Raw genomic sequence first — 18,521 nt, forward strand, 5'->3', positions numbered from 1 at the left:
CTGCAGTGCATCTTATAAATTGTACAAAAATAAAAATAGCTGGAAAAACAGCTCTGACAGCATCTGCGGAGAGGAATAGAGTTAATGTTTCGAGTCCATATGACTCTTCATCAGAACTGAGGAAAAATAGAAATGAGGTGAACTATAAGCTGGGGGTTGGACAGGTAGAGCTGGATAGAGGGCCAGTGATAGGTGGAGGCAAAGAAGATATTGCCAAAGATGTCATAGACAAAAGGACAAAGGGGTGTTGACGGTGGTGATACTAGCTAAGAAATGTGCTAATGGTGACATTAAGGGTAGAAAGCAGGACAAGCAAGTGACTGATAAGCCCTAGTGGGGGTGGAGTGGGGGGAAGGGATTGAAATAGACTAAAAGGTAGAGATGAAACAATGGTTGGAAATACATTTAAAAATAATGGAAATAGGTGGGAAAAGAAAAATATATTTAAAAAATATAAATAATTAGAAAAAGGGGGATCGGAAAGGGGGTGGGGATGGAGGAAAGAGTTCATGATCTGAAGTTGTTGAACTCAATATTAAGTCTGGCAGGCTGTAAAGTGCCTAGTTGGAAGATGAGGTGCTGTTCCTCCAGTTTGCGTTGAGCTTCACTGGAACATTGCAGCAGGCCAAGGACAGACATGTGGGCAAGAGAGCAGGGTGGTGTGTTGAAATGGCAAGCGACAGGGAGGTCTGAATCATGCATGTGGACAGATCGAAGGTGTTCCACAAAGCGGTCACCCAGTCTGCGTTTGGCCTCTTTAATGTAGAGGAGACCACATTGGGAGCAGCGAATGCAGTAGACTAAATTGAGGGAAGTGCAAGTGAAATGCTGCTTCACTTGAAAGGAGTGCTTGGGCCTTTGGATGATGAGGAAGGGGGAAATAAAGGGGCAGGTGTTGCACCTTCTGCGGTTGCATGGGAAGGTACCGTGGGAGGGGATTGAGGTGTAGGGGGTGATGGAGGAGTGGTCCAGGGTGTCCAGGAGGGAAACAATCCCTGCGGAATGCCGCCAGGGGGTTGAAGGGAAGATGTGTTTGGTGGTGGCATCATGCTGGAGTTGGCAGAAATGGCAGAGGATGATCCTTTGAATGCGGAGGCTGGTAGAGTGATAAGTGAGGACAAGGGGGACCCTATCATGGTTCTGGGAGGGAGAGGAAGGTGTGAGGGCAGATGTGCAGGAGATGGGTTGGACACGGTTGAGGGCCCTGTCAACCACCCTGGGTGGAAAACCTTGGTTAAGGAAGAAGAGACATGTCAGAGGAACTGTTTTGGAAAGTGGCATCATCAGAACAGATGCGACGGAGGCGAAGGAACTGAGAGAATGGGATGGAGTCCTTACAGGAAGCAAGGTGTGAGGAGCTGTAGTCGAGGTAGCTGTAGGAGTCAGTAGGCTTGTAATGAATATTGGTGGACAGTCTATTACCAGAAATTGAGACAGAGAGGTCAAGGAAGGGAAGGCTAGTGTCAGTGATGGACCATGTGAAAATGATGGAGGGGTGTAAATTGGAAGAAAAATTTAAAAATTTTTCCAGGTCCAGACGAGAGCATGAAGTGGCACCGAAGCAGTCATCGATGTATCGTAGAAAGAGTTGTGGGACGGGGTCTGAGTAGGACTGTAACAAGGAATGTTCCATTGTTCATACATCTGCCACTGTGTGTCGGTGGTGGAGGGAGTGAATGTTTGTGGATGGGTTGTCAATCAAGCAGGTTGCTTTGGCCTGGATAGTGTTGAGCTTGAGCGTTGTTGGAGCTACACTCATCCAGGCAAGTGGGGAGCATTCCATCACACTCCTGACTTGTGCCTTGTAGATGGTGGCCAGGTTTCAGGATTATCTGAAAAGAAACAAATTGCAAGGATAGCAGGTAAAAGCAGGGGAGTGGGGCCAGCGGTGTAGTTCTTACAGAGAGTCAGCATGGACACGATGGACCATATGGCCTTCCTCTGCGCTGCTGCCATTCTATGAGTCCATGAAAGCAAATTATCTGCTCATTAATCCCATTGCTGTTTGTGGGACCTCGCTCAGAATTCTGCTGTGTTCCCTAAAATTAAAACTGTGACTTCATTTTAAAAGTGCTCAATTGGCTGTGAAGTGATTGAAGACATCCTGAGGTCATGAAAGGTGATTTATAAATGCAATTCTTTCCTTCCTTCCCTTGTAAAAGAGGTAACAATCACTTAATCGAGATCAACTAGCTCAGCACAGACAAGGGATGGAACCTGCATCCTTCCCAAATAGCTCAGTATCACACCAGGTGCTACACTGTCCACTGAACTGTTGTGAACTTCTGGCCATTTTCTATGTAAGATTATTAACATCCTTTAAGTATTGAAGTAAATGTTATGCAGAAGAATTATGGTTTTTGCTTTTTTCCTCATTAGGGGTTAAATGTGGTGGCATCCTGTCTGCGACAAATGGGAATTTCACCAGCCCTAACTTCCCAGGATATTATCCATATGACACTGAATGTACATGGCTCATTGTTGTTACAGAGGGCTCCTCCATTCTGCTCACCTTCCAGTACTTTGACCTTGAATTTCACACTTACTGTGAATATGATTACATCAAAATCTATAATGGAGTTTCTGAGGATGAGGGAAATCTCTTGGGCAAGTTTTGTGGCCAAGTCTTTCCTCCTCGCTTCACCTCGTCCTGGCATGTGATGTCAATCATTTTCCGCTCAGATAAGCACGTAGTCAGCCGTGGATTCTCTGCTTCATACAGCAAAGGTTTGATCAATTTGTGTTCTCATTTAAGAAGTTTATTTTTTAGATTTAATCAAACACTCATTTGGTGAACAATTACTGAGTTTGACAGTTTGAATTCTGATTCTGCTGGGCGGTGTTTTAACTGAAAGCATTTGGACCTATAATGGCTCAGAATTTACTGAAAAAATAACAGCGTCTGAATGATGCACACCATTATTAATGTGTAAATTGATCAACAACTTATGGTGAGAAAAAGTTATCCCATAATTACAAATTGTTACAAGTTACTGGTCAATTTGTGCCACTCAGCCCCTTGTGCCACTTAGCTTCATGAAAACGGCATCTCTCACTTAACTCTCCATGAGTTCAATGAATTTGATGAATTTTCACATTAATCACCCATTAAACTCGATATATAAAGTTAAGACTTGTAATTAATAGTGGAACTACTCATATAAGAACATGATAAATGTTGCTGATGACTAACAATCAACCTCTCTTGCCAGAAAGTGAACAATTAAAAAGTGTGGAGTCTCATTCCTTCAGTTTGTGAATTATTATAAGAAATTTTTAAAGTATTAATTTTTTACTGGTTTTTTTTTGTCTTAATTTTCCTTTCTATCTCTTGTCTCTCCCTTAACCACATCTTTCTTTCCGCCTCTTTGGGCAGAATTTTACAGTCCTCTACCAATGGGTCTACAAGCAGGGGTTGCCTGTAAAATTTCCTGGGTAGCCTTCCTGCTGACCAGCCACCTGGTCCTGACCTATCTGCAATGTCACATGGGGTGAATGAGGCCTAGGTGGCTTGCCAGCTCTCATCCCAATGGAGGCCCAAGTAAGGGCTGCTTCCCGCCCAGTTTCAATTCTGAGGCTGGCAAGAGGCATTCAGCGACAGGGGGGACGCCTGTCAGGTCACCCTGTTCGGGCCTCATAAGGTGAGAGGGAAGGTGCCTCCCTCAAGGACCTCTTTTCTACATCAGGCTTGCCACCAACCCCACCCCCATCCCTTCCAACTAACCACGTCTGCCCCTAGTGGTTGCTCCTTCCCCCCCTGGCCTCTCCATCAAGATCCTCACCTCCCTCTTCCCGAGGCCTCAAATCCCCTCCCCGCCGTGAGTCCCGTCGTACTTACCTGGTCCTGGACTCCAGGACCATAGGGTGGAATTTTACGGCCCTGTTGTGGTGGGGGCCGGGGTCCATAAAATGCAATGAGCCATTCAAAAGACCTGCTGCTGTAAAATTCCGCCCATAAAATTTGGGACTGGATTTGCCCAAGTCCTGGCACTGCTGGGACTACAGAGCTGCCAGCCAATTTGGATTCCTGTCTGATTGGGAGGCAGAAGTCTCATCCCTGGCCGATTAATGCTCCTTGGAGTGTTAAATGGCTGTGGTGCTGCTCTTTGGGTTGTGGGACAGGAAACCTCTCAATCTGACAAATCTTGCCCTTTTTTTCTCTTCCTGAAACTAACTTGATATTGAATTCAACCCCTTTAATCCATCCTCCATCTCAGTTCTTGCCCTGTTTGTTCCTTAATCCCTAAATCTCTTTGGTTAATGAGATGTTGGATGCTGTTGGTCCTGTCATTCATCGAGGCCTGAGATGCCCTGTTTCCTTCACTATGCCATTATCAGCTCACACTCCCCACAACGGGATGCAGAATCAAATCTAACTAATAGGACACACTGTGAGATGTCCCACTCCCAGCAAATTCTGTGCCAATGTTTGGTGGAATGGAGTGGAAGGACCGAGGTTCCACCCATTGCCTTGCCACTGACTTCTTGGTTGCAGCTGTGCTGGGGGAGACTAAATGGAGAGCAGAATGAGAAAAAAAGAAACATTCTTGTCCAGTCTTCGCTTGGTAATTGTCTCTTTGGAGGGAATTTTTTCCCCATTGGAGGGGTTGGACAGGAGCGGGCGTGGGAGAGCGCGTAGCTGATCGCCACCCACGATTGGCCGCACACGGCCATTTTACATGGGTGGGCCAATTAAGTCCCGCCCAGTGTGACAGGCACCCGGAAGTGCTGAGCACTCCCCGCGCCTGCATGTGAAAGAGCGCTGACATCTCCCCGAGTCACAGAGCTGCCTCAGGGGGGCTATTTTGAATTTTGAAAATTTTAATAAAGAGATAAAAAAAATTTAAGACATCTGACAGTGTCACACGGTGACAGACACACGCCTGAGGTCACCGCGCTTCATTTTACGTGTCAGTGAGCGGGCCCTGCCTCTGCTTGCCGACCCGAAGATTCTGGCCATTAACTCTGTGAAATGGCCTATAGAGTTTAAAAATTAACTGTGGTCAGATTCCCAACTTGGCACAAATGTTGCAACAGTTTATTTTAGGGATCTCCAAAGCTATAGAGGAGAACGGCCAAACCAAATTAGGAGAAAAACACTTATAATTTGTTTAGTTGTATGTATGACTGGAAGACACTTTTAGATTGAGCTAAAGCTATTTATATCCAACAAGTACTTGAGGTACCATTTGAGGTCTATTTAAGACTTGGCTGAACTGTTCAAATGATGGAGTAACTTGGTTAGTTGCTCTCACCAAAACATGGAGGATTCTACTTCAGTAGTCATAGAGTTCTAATGGATCCCAAAGCTGAAAAGAGTGCTAGAACATGGACTACAGTATAATAATACATTGTGAACAATAATAGTTTTGTTTCAATAGTTGGTTATTATATTATCTAAAACAAAAACAAAAACAGAATTACCTGGAAAAACTCAGCAGGTCTGGCAGCATTGGTGGAGAAGAAAAGAGTTGACGTTTCGAGTCCTCATGACCCTTCGACAGAACTTGAGTTCGAGTCCAAGAAAGAGTTGAAATATAAGCTGGTTTAAGGTGTGTGTGTGGGGGGCGGAGAGAGAGAGAGAGAGAGAGAGAGAGAGGTGGAGTGGGGGTGTGGTTGTAGGGACAAACAAGCAGTGATAGGAGCAGATCATCAAAAGATGTCAACAACAGTAGTACAAAAGAACACATAGGTGTTAAAGTTAAAGTTGGTGATATTATCTAAACGAATGTGCTAATTAAGAATGGATGGTAGGGCACTCAAGGTATAGCTCTAGAGGGGGTGGGGAGAGCATAAAAGATGTAAAAAAAAAAAAAATTTTTTTTTCCTTTTTTTTAATAATGGAAATAGGTGGGAAAAGGAAAATCTATATAATTTATTGGAAAAAAAAAGAAAAGGAAGGGGGAAACAGAAAGGGGGTGGGGATGGGGGAGGGAGCTCACGACCTAAAGTTGTTGAATTCAATATTCAGTCCGGATGGCTGTAAAGTGCCTAGTCGGAAGATGAGGTGTTGTTCCTCCAGTTTGCGTTGGGCTTCACTGGAACAATGCAGCAAGCCAAGGACAGACATGTGGGCAAGAGAGCAGGGTGGAGTGTTAAAATGGCAAGCGACAGGGAGGTTTGGGTCATTCTTGCGGACAGACCGCAGATGTTCTGCAAAGCGGTCGCCCAGTTTACGTTTGGTCTCTCCAACGTAGAGGAGACCATATTGGGAGCAACGAATGCAGTAGACTAAGTTGGGGGAAATGCAAGTGAAATGCTGCTTCACTTGAAAGGAGTGTTTGGGTCCTTGGACGGTGAGGAGAGAGGAAGTGAAGGGGCAGGTGTTGCATCTTTTGCGTGGGCATGGGGTGGTGCCATAGGAGGGGGTTGAGGAGTAGGGGGTGATGGAGGAGTGGACCAGGGTGTCCCGGAGGGAGCGATCCCTACGGAATGCCGATAGGGGGGGTGAAGGGAAGATGTGTTTGGTGGTGGCATCATGCTGGAGTTGGCGGAAATGGCGGAGGATGATCCTTTGAATGCGGAGGCTGGTGGGGTGATAAGTGAGGACAAGGGGGACCCTATCATGTTTCTGGGAGGGAGGAGAAGGCGTGAGGGCGGATGCGCGGGAGATGGGCCGGACACGGTTGAGGGCCCTGTCAACGACCGTGGGTGGAAAACCTCGGTTAAGGAAGAAGGAGGACATGTCAGAGGAACTGTTTTTGAAGGTAGCATCATCGGAACAGATGCGACGGAGGCGAAGGAACTGAGAGAATGGGATGGAGTCCTTACAGGAAGCAGGGTGTGAAGAGCTGTAGTCAAGATAGCTGTGAGAGTCGGTGGGTTTGTAATGGATATTGGTGGACAGTCTATCACCAGAGATTGAGACAGAGAGGTCAAGGAAGGGAAGAGAAGTGTCAGAGATGGACCACCTGAAAATGATGGAGGGGTGGAGATTAGAAGCAAAATTGATAAATTTTTCCAAGTCCCGACGAGAGCATGAAGCGGCACCGAAGTAATCATCGATGTACCGGAGAAAGAGTTGTGGAAGGGGGCCGGAGTAGGACTGGAACAAGGAATGTTCCACATACCCCATAAAGAGACAGGCATAGCTGGGGCCCATATGGGTACCCATAGCCACACCTTTTATTTGGAGGAAGTGAGACGAGTTGAAGGAGAAATTGTTCAGCGTGAGAACAAGTTCAGCCAGACGGAAGAGAGTAGTGGTGGATGGGGATTGTTCGGGCCTCTGTTCGAGGAAGAAGCTAAGGGCCCTCAGACCATCCTGGTGGGGGATGGAGGTGTAGAGGGATTGGACGTCCATGGTGAAGAGGAAGCGGTTGGGGCCAGGGAACTGGAAATTCTTGATGTGACGTAAGGTGTCAGAGGAATCACGGATGTAGGTGGGAAGGGACTGGACAAGGGGAGAGAGAAGGGAGTCAAGATAACGAGAAATGAGTTCTGTGGGGCAGGAGCAAGCTGAGACGATCGGTCTACCGGGGCAGTTCTGTTTGTGGATTTTGGGTAGGAGATAGAAGCGGGCCGTCCGAGGTTGGGCGACTATCAGGTTGGAAGCTGTGGGAGGAAGATCCCCAGAGGAGATGAGGTCAGTGACAGTCCTGGAAACAATGGCTTGATGTTCAGTGGTGGGGTCATGGTCCAGGGAGAGGTAGGAGGAAGTGTCTGCGAGTTAACGCTCAGCCTCCGCGAGGTAGAGGTCAGTGCGCCAGACAACAACAGCACCACCCTTGTCAGCGGGTTTGATGACAATGTCAGGGTTGGACCTGAGAGAATGGAGTGCAGTAAGTTCAGATTATATTATCTATCCTGCCTCAGCTTTAGTTGCTGTAACTCTCATCTGCGCTTTTATACCTCTAGACTAGGCTAGTCCACTGCTCTCAAAGTCAGTCTCCAACCTTGCACCCTCCGTGAGCCTGAGTTCATCCAAAACTCTTAATGCTGTATTGTAACTCACAACAAATTCCCCTCATCCATCACTGACCTACATCGCGTCCCAGTTCAGAAAAGCCTCAACTTTAAAATTCTTATTCCTGTTTTCAAATCTCTCTATGGTGCCAACTCTCCCTATCTCTGTAATTTCTTCCAGCCCTACAATCCTCCAAGATTTCTGCACTCCTCCAATGATGGTTTCTTGAGCATCCCCAATTTTAATTACTACTCTATTTAAAGGCACGCCTCAGTTGCCCAGGCTAGAATTCCAACTCTAAACATCTCCGCCTCTCTATCTCACTCTTTTTCTTAAGACAAAACCCAAGTCCTCGACCAAGCTTTTGGTCAACTGCCTTAATATCTCCTTACGTAGCTCAGTGTCAAATTTTGTTTGGTAATCGCTTGCCTTGGGGCATTTCACTACATTAAGTATGATACATAAATGCAAGTTGTTGTTGCATGATATCCATCCCCCCCCACAAACAGACACACCTTTTCTTCAATTAAAGACTGCAAACTCTCCAGTGCGATTGATATTTTAGAATCTATAATATTGGATTCTTGGAAAAAAATCAGTGCACCAACTGGGTGTAGTGAGTGACACAGAGCAGGAGGATACAACTTCACACATACTTCCTCCTGTTCCTAGTATGGCCTGTGCCTAGCAAAGAGTAGCAGTAAAAATCAAGCATTTGGTGCCTTACACCTCTCAGCAAATGGCCAAATGGGGGCATTGGCACAGATTTGGAACATTGAAGAAGTACCTGGGGAAAGAACTGCATGATGAAAAGTACATTCATTAAATAATTTTAAAAAGGTTATCAAACCTTCAAAGTCACACTGAAGTTTCAAATCGTGCTATTTGTTTTACAGATGTGTGCGGGGGAGTGCTGACAGGTCTGTCTGGGGTGGTATCTAGCCCCAAGTATCCAGATAATTACCCTAATAATGCAGAATGTCGCTGGTTTATTCGGGTCTCCAATCACTCAGTGGTCAATCTGATTTTCTATGACTTTCACCTGGAAAACAATGAGGATTGTAGCTTTGACTACGTGGCCTTGTTTGACGGATCCAGCATAAGTGACAGACACTGGGGTCACTATTGTGGTGGAACAAAGCCTCCAGATATCATCTCCAGCACCAGTGAACTCCTTATTGTTTTTAAATCAGACTTCAACATTGGTGCAAAGGGATTCAAAGCATTTTATTTTTCAGGTAAGATTTGCAGTCAGATTTCAATAAAAGATAATATGCTTTGAAATTGTTTCGAAAGAAACTACTTTGATATTGATAGCCTTTTAATATTTTCCTTGTGTTCACCAATTTAATTAATAAGCGTGATTAGGTTGGATAGTAGTCTCCATTAAATGTCATAACCCATCATTGGCTTTGAGGGTTATTATTATTTTTTGTCAAACTTTCTTTCCCTTCTCTCCTGTTCAATTCTGGAGATGTTAACCATCCTTTGGTACCTCATTCCAAGTGGCCATACTTAATGGGTGGTCTAGATAAAACACTCAAAATATGCATTAACAGAATGTCTTTAATATAGTAAAATGTCCGCCAGTGAGCGCTGGCGCACTATTTGACCACTGGAGCTTTGCAGCCATGTTTGTTTCTGTCCTCACCTGACACCCCTACATGCTGTTTCCATCAGGAATCACTGAATTATGATCATGAATGGGAATATATTTTTCCCCACCTTAGCATAAAGACACAGACTAATTTTGGTTACCTCAATTGAAATCTTCACACTCAATAGAAAGAAAAAAAACAAACACTGGATATCTTAAATCGCTTTACAGCCAATTGAGTCCAAGAAGGAAAAACAGTTTGGATCAGTACTCCTATTTCTCAGTTTTTATTGGTGTTCCAATTTAAGGTATACCAGACAAGTTCGGACCAGGATTCTTATTTTCCAGTTTTTACTGTTTTTTCCTTCTGGGGTACTTTTTGAGGTGTGGTCACTGTAGAAATGTAGGAAACTTGGCAACCCATATGCACTCAGCAAATTCCCACATATGGCAAGGTGATAATAACCAGATAACCTGGTTTTTGTGATGTTGATTGCGGGATAAATATTGGCCAGGACACCGAGGACAACTCCCCTTCTTTTCTTCGAAATAGTGCCATGGAATCTTTTACATCCACCTAAACAGGCAGATGGGGCCTCGACTTATCTGAAAGACGGAAACTGGTATGGTTGAAAAACCCACTATACAGTACATTTACACAGGCAAGTTATAAAAATGGACTCTGGGGAATAGGTAGGATTGCAAATCTTTGGATACCACAGTAAACACTCATCATTGAGGTGAGTGGAACTGATCCATTTCACTGCTGTCACTATTCTTTCTTTTAAGTTTGCTGCTACTGAGTATGAAAACCCTTTGCTGACAACAAGGTGAAATAGATGTATCCCATGACCTGCAGCAAAGAGCTCTTCAAGTATCAATTTTCAGGAAAATAATTTCAAACAAATTAAGGGCGGGAGGAGGGCTTACTGGTGGAATACATGCTGTTTTTTCTCTTCTGAAGCCAGGCCCCACCCTTGCTTCATCCCTAGGCCATAGTTTGCCTTGCAAGATGTGGAAAGTGAAAAAATTCAGCCTGATGAGAGGAAAGGCCTTTCCCTCTCCGTTGGGTGTAATAGTCATACATGCAATGAGCTTGAGTGTTTCAACTAAGTTACTCTTTGATGTGGATGTACAGTAAAATATTACCTATCATTTGCCACTAATAGACTTATTTGACTGGAGCAGCCAAAAATGCTATTTTTTTCCACCATATAGCCTCAATTTTTACTCGGGGTCATGTTTGGGACAGGTGGGGGGTGCAGGCAAGAGAGGGAAACCCCCACAAGATTTCAGCATGGGGCCTGGGTCATTTTAACTCCCAGGCCTCATTTAAATACTGTAGGTTTGCCTCCTTCCTGAAACCAGCAGAACTGAAGTCAAGGCTGGCGGGTAGGGGCAGGAATTGGATCGAGAGCCCTAGGACACTGGGGACCCAAAGAAACAATTCTCAGCATAAAGTTAGCACAGGCAAGGGCTTTGGTAACCAATCCAATGTGCAGGGGGGGAGGCATGGTCAGGGCTGGACATCTCAAATGGAACTCCCGAATGTTTTCTTTTCATAAAATTGCTTGCCAAGAAGGATGCTTCTTCCTTTCTTGCTAAACTTTTTTGTTCCCCTGAAAGCTTCTTAGCTTTGCACTATGCTCATGCTTCTCCAAGGTTGTTCCAACATTCAGCAAGGCCACAAGAATGACTGCTGCAAGAAATGTAAATGTCATATGATTCTGGGGTGGGGGGAAAGTGTTCTGAGATTCCATTAGATGCTCAGGGTTATATTAGTTTCCCACTGTAACTGAACTGTAACTCCCACTGGAACTCCAAGGAAAAACGCTGGAAACTCAGTTGTGTCAGGCCACCATCATTTCCAGAAGTTTCCTAGTTGACTAGTACCTGGTCCCTTACAAGTCAAATGATAGCACAAGATGGAGCTAGGGTCAGGATCCCTATTCCAGGAAGTTCAGCAGTCTAGGCCCATCTGGGAACCAGCATATCATGGTGGTCAGTTTACCAAGTAAGGTGAGGCACACCAGCCTCCACAAGAGCAGATATGGGCTCCATGAGTGGGGTGCCAACCTGGCAAACAGTCTGAATCTCCAAAGATCCCTACACATAAGTTTTAACAAAAAATTCAGGATTGCTCTCTTGCTCAGGAGGCTGACGGAACCATGGCCAGTGTTGGGCTGGTAGGGGGAGGGGGTGGTGGGTCATGGGTGAAAAATGAGATCTCTGGCCTCGTGACTGAATTGGGTGCCAGAGTCAAGTTGTTTGTGCTTGCTTGCCCCATGCTCGTTGGGTTTCCTTCTCTCATTGACCCTGCAAACAGGATCAGCATGGGAAGTCCCAGGGATCTGAGGGGGGATTAGGTGCGTGGGAGAGGGGTGCAATCCTGGTGAAACCACTGGAATTTGAAGAATTTTGGGACCATTTTAGGACAGTATTGAAGATAACCTACTCTGCACCTAACTGAGGTATGTTAGCTGTGGGACTACTCAATGTGTTGAAATTGGGAACTCTAGTGGGAAAGTGTTGCATTTCCTGCTTTCAATATTCCCTTGCCTTGAGGAGTACAAAAGTTTACCAACTAACAAAACCAGCTTGTCAAAAGACAATTCTTTCACATTCACAAATCCACAACAAATCACTGTTAATTTGAGGTAGAAACTATTTTGTAGCTTTTGTTTAGTGCCTAACTTTATAACTGATCATTTATTTGTAAATTATATTTGTAAGGGTTAATATTTATATTTTGTGTCTCATTTTCTCCAGGTGAATGTCAACAAGTATTTACAGCCATTAAAGGGAATTTCTCCAGCCCTCGATACCCAAACATTTACCCAAATAATATAAACTGTCATTGGACTGTCCAGCAACCTCTTGGTTACAGGGTCATAGTTCACTTAACTGATTTTGAGTTGGAGGATAGGGACAGCCTGAGTGATGCCTGTGACTACGACTTTCTGGCGATCTTTGATGGAGGTAGTGAGACTGACACATTGCTGGGGAAATGGTGCGGTCAGAACCCACCCCCTTCACTCCTGTCCAACGGGAACAGACTTTTATTTGTGCTGTCTGCTGACAGGAATACAGCTTCTCGTGGCTTCCATGTATCATACACTGGTGGTAAGTGGAGAGGTCATCATGGCAAGGAATCATTAACTGTGTGGAATCTCAGTGGGAATTTATCTAATGATATATCTGATGGACAAGTCATGGTGGGAATAACAGTTTCAGTTAAGGACCTATAACTCTTCTGATGGTACAGATCAGTGGTAGCACTCCCACCTCAGAATTAGAAGGCTGTGGGTTCAAGTCCCACTCCAGAGACTTTAGTATAAAGTCTAGGCTGTGCAGCACTAATGAAGCATGTGAAAACCCATAATTTAATGGCTCAATTGTCTGGTGCTTCAATCTAACCATTGTCATCATCAACATTGATAACTTGGAGCTAATCCTTTGTAACCTAAACCTGACCTTAAAAATTCCACCAGAATCCCATTGGAATGTCCCAAATCTTACAAACAGTAGAAAAATAACGATAGCAGATGGACAGAAGCAAAAAGGCCTTGTGAAAACTATGGAAAAATATGTACAGAGATTAGCAATCCAAAATTCTGATGGTTTCAAATTTTCATATTCCTTTCTCACTATCTATGGAAAATTGCCCATGTGTGTCTTGTACACAATAAGCAGGACAAATCCAACCCAGCCAATTACTGTCCAATCAGTCTACTCTCGATCATCAGTAAAGTGATGGAAGGGGTCATCAACAGTGTTGTCAAGCTGCACTTACTTAGCAATAATCTACTCACTGACACTCAGTTTGGGTTCTGTTAGGACCACTAAGCTCCTGACATCATTGCAGCCTTGGTTCAAATATGGACAAAAGAGCTGAACTCCGGAGCTGAGGTGAGAGTGACTGCCCTTGACATCAAGGCAGCATTTGACCAAGTGTGGCATCAAGGAGCCCTAGCAAAACTGGAGTCAATGAGAATCGGGGGAAACTCTCCACTGGTAGGAGTCATACCTAGCACAAAGAAAGATGGTTGTGGTTGTTAGAGGTCAATCACCTCAGTTCCAGGCCATCACTGCAGGAGTTCCTCAGGGTAGTGTCCTAGGCCCAACCATCTTCAGTTGCTTTATCAATGACCTTCCTTCCATCATTAGATCAAAAGTAGGGATGTTCGCTGATGATTGCACAATGTTCAGCACCATTCGCGACTCCTCAGGTATTGAAGCTTTCCATGTCCAAATGCAGCAAGAGCTGGACAATATCCAGGCTTGGGCTGACAAGTGGCAAGTAACATTCGTGTCATACAAGTGCCAGGCAATGACCATCTCCAACAAGAGAGAATCTAATCATCGCCCCTTGATATTCAATGGCATTATCATCACTGAAACCCCACTATCAACATCCTGGGGGTTACCATTAACCAGAAACTGAAGTGGACTAGCCATATAAATTCTGCGGCTACAAGAGCAAGTTAGAGGGTAGGAATCCCGTGGCAAGTAACTCACCTCCTGGATGAAAGCAGTTCCAACAACACTCAAGGAGCTTCACCAGGACAAAGCAGCCCACTTGGTTTTCACCCCTTCCACAAACATTCACTCCCTCCACCACCGATGCTCAGCAACAGCAGTGTGTACCATCTGCAAGATGCACTGCAGGAACTCACCAAGGCTCCTTAGGCAGCACCTTCCAAACCCACAATCGCTACCATCTAGAAGGACAAGGGCAGCAAATACTTGGGAACACTACCACCTGGAAGTTCCCCTCCAAGCCATTCACTATCCTGACTTGGAAATATATCACCATTCCTACACTGTCGCTGGGTCAAAATCTTGGAACTCCCTCCCTAACAGCACTGTGGGTGTACCTGCACCACATGGACTGCAGCGGTTCAAGAAGGCAGCTCACCACCACCTTCTCAAGGGCAATTGGGGATGGGCAGTAAATGCTGGCCTAGCCAGCGACACCCACATCTCACAAACAAATTTTTTAAAAATCCAGAGTTATTTTTCATAGTATTCTATTGATCAATATTCTAAGGCTACAATGTTAAATAAGTATTTTATAAAGTCAGTATTTTGTTTTCCATCCAATTTTCTTCCTACAGATGCTGTGATAAAGTTCCACAAGCACAGGCCACCCTCCATTACTTTACATAAGTGGCTGCTCTTTGTGTGTGAACCTATTGAGTTGCGGTGGCAAGCTGTTCAACAACTGGGGCTATCGTAGCCAAGCTTGATTCTACTTTTTCATTTACAGATATGCCCACATGTTTCCACTTTCCAGCACAGATAGCTTGGTGACAGTAAGGAGACGAAGCCCTGGATGATTATTCCCCTCCTTTGCCAAGGAGGGAGTGGAATGGGGGATAGTGGGGTGGGGCCTTGGTTCAATTGTAGCTACCTACTGCTGTCCCAGCTGAAATAAACTAAGGAAACACGATCAGGGATTGAACCAGACACCTTCCTGGTCTTTGTAGCTCAGTACCACATTATTTAACAATGGAGTCACCTGGCTCAGTGACATACAAGACAAGGCATTGAACAATTGAACCACAAACCTAGTATCACACTGGTTTCACACACTGGGAAGTGTATTTACCCACTGAGTCACCAGGCCATGTAACAGCCAGTGTTCTGTGTAAATGATGCAGCCAGAGCGACTGAGTTTTTCTTCTTTGATTTGTTTCAGTCATTCCCATGAACATTAGCTGCACTAGAACAGATTTCCAGATTCAGATTGCTGTGCAGGCTGTTCCTTCACTCAGTCAAAGCAACATTTATCTAGGAAGACACGGCTGTACAGCCCAGGTATTTGGCTCAACATACAAGATAATCTCACGGTTTGATGCTTGTGGAACTAAGACCCAGGTAATTGACTGTCAGAGGTATCCTTTCTGTAGAATAAGCAAATGGAACAATGAACTAAAAAGGCCACAAAAAATGTCCGTGTACTATGAACAATTACATTGATTAGGGGATGAGTGCCAGTCGTACTGCCTGCAGTATGACTGCAACATTCATCTTTCTCCATACTATCAAATAAAGTATGTTTTCTTTCAGAGATCTACATGTTGGCCATGGGCTAGAACCGGAAAGTAATTGAGAGAGAGGAAAGGAGGTGAGAGGGAGGGAGGTGGAATTTGAAAATATCAGAAGGTAAGAAGATGATGAGCTGAGTTAGCATGCAGTCATTTCAAGTCTGAAGCTCATACTGACAGGTTGGAAGTCTTCTCTGCTGGTTGGGTTAGTCTTTCATAAAATGAATTCAAGGAATTTCCAGCCCAGTTAAAAGTTGAGCATTGGTTCACTCTTCAAACAGCCCAGAATTAGGCACAAATTTGGTAATCTTCTTCAAAGGTTGTAAGGGTGGTTGATGTGGAAAATGAAATTGTAAATATCACACTGGTGTGATAGGAGGAGCTCTTCTCAGGTTTAGATTAAGGGACAATGCTGAACCAGAATAGAAATTTACTGTGGATCTAGACTGGGAACTGCAGAATGCCCACGTACCTATCCAAAAGCCAAGTCAGGAACTGTACAGACATTTAGGCTGGATCTGGAGGCTAAAGACGGTTGATGGATGTTCATGGGAACAAAATGGAAGTGGTCCTCCAAAACCACTTTGGCTGACCTCAAAATAATTGGGGGAATCATGAACTAACACCCCATCATCCCATTTTTTGGTGTGAACAAGTGCTTTTTTGTAACTTTAATCTGACACATTTTTGTGTTGTTCGAGGTGAATGATATCCCAAAAAATGGAACATGTTCCCATTTAAGGCACCCTAAGTCAATATCAACCAATCCCAGGTTCATGATTCCCCCAATCGTTTTGAGGTCAGCCAGAGTGGCTTTTGAGAATCACTTCCATTTTGTTCCCATGAACATCCATTACCCATCTTTAGCCTCCAGATTTGACCTGAATGTTTGTACAGTTCCTGATTTAGCCTTCGGATAGGTTTTTTGGCATTCTACAGTTCCCAGCTTTGTCTCCTTCTTGCCCATTTGGCCAAAACTAGAGTCTGATACCCCTACCCAGTAGGCCAAACCTAGCCTTGCAACTGTTCGTATCCTAACCTTGATTGGCCCAAATGAGGTTTGTCAGTTATTTGTTTGATTGTGCACCATATTTGGAAAATGCCCGATCTTAGCTGGGAACAGACTGAATTTGTGAGGAACTCTTATTCAGAGATCATTCCACCTGCTATGTATGTCTGTCGTCAACCAATATCAGTGATGAATTGAAAGCGTCATTGCAAATTGATCTTTTTTTAAGTAAGGCAAATTGCAAATTTGTTTAATGTAGAGTATGTTGTGTGTGCAGTGAAAAGCTTCAAAGGCTGAATATCCTTTCTATTCTTACATTCTTATGGAGGCAAAAGGGTCACTGCCCCTTTTTGGACTCTGTCTTTTGGAGTCAATGCACATGCAACAAGCATATGGAAACTATATGGTGACTGTTTTGTTTTTGGCTTTGCAGAGAAGAAGGAACATCACCATCTTTGTGAATATTTTGTACATACACTTTTCTGATGGAACACGGGAAGACACCCAGGAATATGAGGTGCAGTGTGATCTCAAGACAAAAGCAGCTTCGTACAACATCATTACAGATACAGAACTATACCAGCTCCAGCAGCAGGCTGAGAGTCTGGTGGATTCAAACTCTGAGGAGTCGAAGGTGGTGGATGGATCAGAGGTTTCCAAAATGCAAGATACCAGTGACATTGTCTTCATTGGCATTTGTGTTTTGGCAGGAATTCTCATGTTGATTGCTATCATAGGACTAGTCATGTTGTAAAAGCATGAGGTGATTACATGTTTGTACTTGTAATGGTGTGTTAATCAATTTGGTAGAATGTCTTTAAGGGCAACCATTTTGAAAAGCAATTTTTAATCCCTTTTCAACAGGAAACTCTCAGAGCAGTCATAGATCCCAATTTCTGTGAAATTCTTCTGTTTTGTTCATTTTTTTTTACAATTCATAAAACCATACTAAATAATCAAGGGGCAAAAGGGGGGAGGAAATAAATACAATAACTATCATTAGAGAAAAAGTACTAGGGAAACTAATGGGGCTAAAGGCCAATAAGACCTCTGGAGCTGATAGGTTTCATCCTAGGATAATAAAGGAAGTAGCTACAGAGATAGTGGATGCACTGGTAGTAATCGTCCAAGAATCCTTAGATTCTGGAAAAGTCCCAGAGGATTGGAGAACGGCTAATGTAACACTCTTATTCAAAAAGGGAGGGGAGCAAAAAACAGGTAACTGTAGGCCACTTAGCTTAACATATATCATTGGGAAAATGTTGGAGTCTATTATAAAGGATGAAATAGCAGAGCATTTAGAAATACATAATCTAATCAAGCAGAGTCAGCATGGCTTCATGAAGGGGAAATCATGCCTAGCAAATTTATTAGAATTCTTTGAGGAGGTAACAAGCAGGAGAGATAAAGGGGAACCAGTAGATGTAATATATTTGGATTTCCAAAAGGCGTTCGATAAGGTACTGCACATAAGGCTACTTAATAAGACAAGAACACAGTGTTGGGGATAGTATATTAGCATGCATAGAGGATTGGCTAACTAATAGAAGACAGAGTTGGGATAAAGAGGGTATTTTCCAGGATGGCAACCTGTAACCAGTGGAGTGCCACAGGGACCAGTGCTGGGGCCTCAATTATTTGCAATATATATTAATGACTTAGACTAGGAAAGTGAATGTACTATTGCCAAGTTTGCAGATGGCAAAAAAAGATAGGAAGGCAAGTGGTGAGGATGACACAGGGAGTCTATAGAGGGATATAGACAGGTTAAGTGAGTGGGCAAAAACTTGGCAGATGGAATATAATGTGGGAAAATGTGAAGTTATGCACTTTGGCAGGAAGAATAGAAGAGCTGAATATTACTTAAATGGAGAAAGACTGCAGAAGGCTGCAGCACAGACTGATTTGGGAGTCCTTGTGCATGAATCCCAAAAAGCTAACATACAAGTTCAACAGGTC

At 44.1% G+C, this 18,521-nt stretch overlaps 1 protein-coding gene across 5 annotated transcripts in view; it reads left to right on the plus strand.

Moving 5' to 3' along the window:
* The window catches only part of LOC121289430 (NADH-cytochrome b5 reductase-like), a 72,329-nt gene extending 63,492 nt beyond the window's left edge, over positions 1 to 8,837 (plus strand). For all 5 annotated transcript variants that reach the window (XR_005945557.1, XR_005945560.1, XR_005945559.1 and 2 more), the window contains 2 exons: positions 2,380 to 2,727; positions 8,803 to 8,837. The gene's annotated coding sequence lies outside the window, so the exon portion shown is untranslated. The remainder of the gene's footprint in view (positions 1 to 2,379; positions 2,728 to 8,802) is intronic.
* Positions 8,838 to 18,521: the final 9,684 nt, after the last annotated feature.

Source organism: Carcharodon carcharias, chromosome 16 (assembly GCF_017639515.1).
Source record: "Carcharodon carcharias isolate sCarCar2 chromosome 16, sCarCar2.pri, whole genome shotgun sequence".
Classification (NCBI taxonomy): domain Eukaryota; kingdom Metazoa; phylum Chordata; class Chondrichthyes; order Lamniformes; family Lamnidae; genus Carcharodon; species Carcharodon carcharias.